Consider the following 4,068-nt stretch of genomic DNA (forward strand, 5'->3'; position numbering starts at 1 on the left):
CAGTAACACAACACAACGATACCGTAAAGTTACATACATGGCGTAAAAATGCCACAAATTGAGAAAATATGGACCAGATCTCATCAAAAACACCCCTTCATTAAAGAGGACTCGGTCGTAGTCGTATGAGACTTGCTATAGGTTTATATCTGTCTCCCCACTCCATCCTTCCAAAAAAAAAAAAAAGAAAGAAAAAAAAAAAAAAAGAAAAAAAATTCCAAACGAGAACTGGAAAGAAGAGAAGTCCTGGAATGCAGAAGTTGTTTAGTTATTTGCTTGTTTGAAACAGCAGGCTGTGTGACACGAACTGTAGGCAGCCGCCAGCCTTTTCCCTACAACGGCCACGAGAATGCAGTGCGGTTCCACGGCTCAGTTTACACCTCGTCTGCAGGCCGCTGTGGGCGCGTGATACCCTACAGTATGCCGTACCTTGCAGCCCGTCACAGGAACTGAGAGAAAATTTAAAATGGCATTTCTATGTGTTACCAATCGGTGTTTCCATTTATTTATTTTTGGCGGTGATACTCGCTGGTGTTGAGCTACAGAGCATTCTCGCCATTGCAAATCCCTATCAGCTGGCCCCACTGCATGGATGTTGCAGCCGGTAGGCTTATCGCTCGACTTAGCTATAACAAATACATTCTGTGGACTGCGAAACGGCGCCAAATTCTCCGCGGGTATTACCATAATTCCACGCATGTCCAATTCGTGTCAGACAAACCAGACGGGAATGCACTTGAGCCATCTGCGGCGGCGGGTATGTGAGCGATAATCGGTCATCGTATCGCTCAGTCGCTATGCTGTACACGCTTTTCCAGGATCTAGTACAACTCCGGTATCTTTCAAAATATTTGCTGTAAAACTGTTTTACTTATATGATTTTCAGGGTTCTAATTAAGAGGTGTACACCTAGGGGTAATTATAGATTTAGTTATACGATAGCTGCAGGAAGAGCACACATGGGGGTAGGCGTAATAATGCATCGATTCGTCAACGCTTTGCAGGTCTTTTCAGTACATAATCCCGGCAGGTCATCACGGCAGGACTCCACCCGACCAGAGTTCCGAGGCAGACGATCCAACTTTAACGCTTTTTTTTAAGTGGAACGAACGAAAATAGTATGTTTTGAAAAACAGTTTATATACTAACATAGCAAAAATAATGTGTCTTGGAAATATTTGGTATGAAAATAAAGGCGTTGGGGTTCTCCTTTAAAGACATGACTTATCATTTGCATTATTGTTTGTCGCTAATTTCTCCTGGACATCGACTCAGATATTTCATCTTTTCTTCGCCTCCTATAAAGGTTTTCGACCTTTGCTAACGACATTAGTGATGACTTTTATCACTGTTCAGTTATTACACAGGCTTTTCTGGTCGTTGCTTACAGTTTTCCTGTTGTTCTCAGCGAATTGCTATTCCTCCTCTCTCACACTGTGTTGAGAAGCGTCTCCTCACCCAAATGTCCGTGACGCTTGTCTGGCCGTTTATCCGTTCTAACGTTTGTTGAAGATTACTTGTCTCTCTCCGTTGTGGTGTGCATATCTGTACGTCACACACGGGAAAGTCCGTCAGTAAGTTACCATGTGCATTCCAGATTCATCCACCCATCAAAAAAATGACTACATTTACTGCGAGTTATCCTATTGTTACTTAGAGCTCTCCATGCAGTCACTGGTTAACGCTGTCCTGGTGTTACCCAAGAACCTCCAGTCATTTCTTTTCGGCACTAATATCAAGAATTCTCCATACAGTCATTGATGAAGTTTTTAAAACTGTTTCCGATGATTATATAGCTCTTTGTCATTGTTGGAATACTACTCTAGCCATTCCTTTAGGAGTTTAAAAGTTTTATGTTGTTGATTAGGGTTCGCCGGTTGTTGCTTAGAATTTTTCCTGTGTTACTGGAGTCGATTCCACAAATCCATTTCTGACTTCAGTCAAACTTTCAAAGCTTATTTTGGGGTTTTAGAACATTTAAAATTTTGTACCCTATCAATTTTGTATCATCAATGTTATCTTAAGAAAAATGTGTCCAAATGTCACCTTCCAGTACTAAAAAACTAAACATCGCACAGTTTTAAAATTTTTGACTTTAGTCAGAAAGGGTTTTGTGTAATTGGCGCCTGAGTGGGGATTGCAAGTTATTACTTAGTTTTACTTTTGTTCCTAAGGGTTCTGGACTTATTTCTGTTTCCTTGCTATGGCTAAGGGATCACAAGTTATAGCTTACAGTTTTCCTGTTGTTGATCAGTTATCCCGTTGTAGCTTACAGTTTTCCTGTTGTTGATCAGAGTTATTCATTTATAACTTACAGTTTTCCTGTTTTTGATCAGAGTTATTCATTTATAGCTAACAGTTTTCCTGTTGTTGATCGGCGTTATCCAGTTATAGATTACAGTTTTCTTGTTGTTGCTCAGGGTTATCCAGTTATAGCTTACAGTTTTCTTGTTGTTGCTCAGGGTTATCCAGTTATAGCTTACAGTTTTCCTGTTGTTGCTCAGGGTTATCCAGTTATAGCTTACAGTTTTCCTGTTGTTGCCTAGATTTCTGTAACCGTATTGTTTTGCAGGTTTCCCTTAGGGTTATAACTTGGATTTGTTGTTGCTTTATCTTCTCTATTTATTATAATCTTCCTTTTTTGCTTAAGGCTGTGCAGTTGTATTGGTTTAGCTTTTCGGTTTTCTCGGCTTTCCTGTTTTTTTTTTCTCTGGGTTATCTAGTTACATCTTAGTCTTCATGTGGTTGCTTAGGTTCTATGTTGCTTAGAGTTCTCCAGTCATTGCTGATAGTTTTCATGTTTAAGGTTCTCCGGTTATTGCTTAGTTTTCTTATTGCTAGGGTATCTCCGGTTATTCTTGCTTAGGATTCTCCAGTTATTGCTTATACACCTAGTTGTCATGTTGCTTTGGGATTGCCGTTTACAGCTTACAGTTGTCTTGTTGCTTAAGGTTCTCCAGTCATTACTTATAGTTTTCTTGTTGTTTAGGGTTCTCTGGTTATTCCGTAGTTTTCCTGTTACTTAGGGTATTCCAGTTATTGCTTACAGATATCTTGTTGCTTAGGGTTCTCCAGGATTCACTAGTTATTGCTTAGTTTTCATGTTGCTTTGGGTACTTCAATTATTGCTTACAGTGGTCTTGCTGCTTAGGGTTCTTTGGTTACTGCTTACAGTTGTCTTGCTGTTTAGGGTTCTCCAGTTATTGCTTACAGTTTCCTTGTTGCTTACGGTTCTCCAGTTATCGGTATTTTGCTTACAGTTTTCATGTTGCTTTGAGTTCTCCAGTTATTGCTTACTGTTTCCTTGTTGCTTAGGGTTCTCCAGTTATCGGTATTTTGCTTACAGTTTCTTTGTTGCTTAGGGTTCTCCAGTTATCGGTATTTTGCTTACAGTTTCCTTGTTGCTTAGGGTTCTCCAGTTATCTGTATTTTGCTTACAGTTTCCTTGTTGCTTAGGGTTCTCGAGTTATCTGTATTTTGCTTACAGTTTCCTTGTTGCTTAGGGTTCTCGAGTTATCGGTATTTTGCTTACAGTTTCCTTATTGCTTAGGGTTCTCCAGTTATCTGTATTTTGCTTACAGTTTCCTTGTTGCTTAGGGTTCTCCAGTTATCTGCATTTTGCTTACAGTTTCCTTGTTGCTTAGAGTTTTGCCGTTATTGCTTACTGTTGCTTAGGGTTCTAGGTTAAATCAGGACTGTATATGTGAATAACCAGTAAATCCGTCTTTGAAATTAGTTTACCTTGGCCCAGTAGTTTTTGAGATAATGTGTAATAGAATGTATGTGAATAAGGTGGAATATTCCACTTGAGATAAGCTCCTGTTTAACAGCTCATAAACCTGCTTAGAATTATCCCTTCTCAAGACTGGACAATCTACACAACAAAGTCAGCTGAGAGGTTAAGAGAAAACAAAACAAAAAAGAAAATCCCATAAAACAAGAAGTAAAATAAATAATGACACTTTTAATTGGATGGTTTTCAAACAGTTCAGATAATACAATAAAGACATAATATTCAAATGGCACCTGAACTTCCTGACCTCGCACACAAATCTGAAGTACGTATTT

This window comes from Liolophura sinensis, chromosome 12 (genome assembly GCF_032854445.1).
Source record: "Liolophura sinensis isolate JHLJ2023 chromosome 12, CUHK_Ljap_v2, whole genome shotgun sequence".
NCBI classification, from domain to species: Eukaryota; Metazoa; Mollusca; class Polyplacophora; order Chitonida; family Chitonidae; genus Liolophura; species Liolophura sinensis.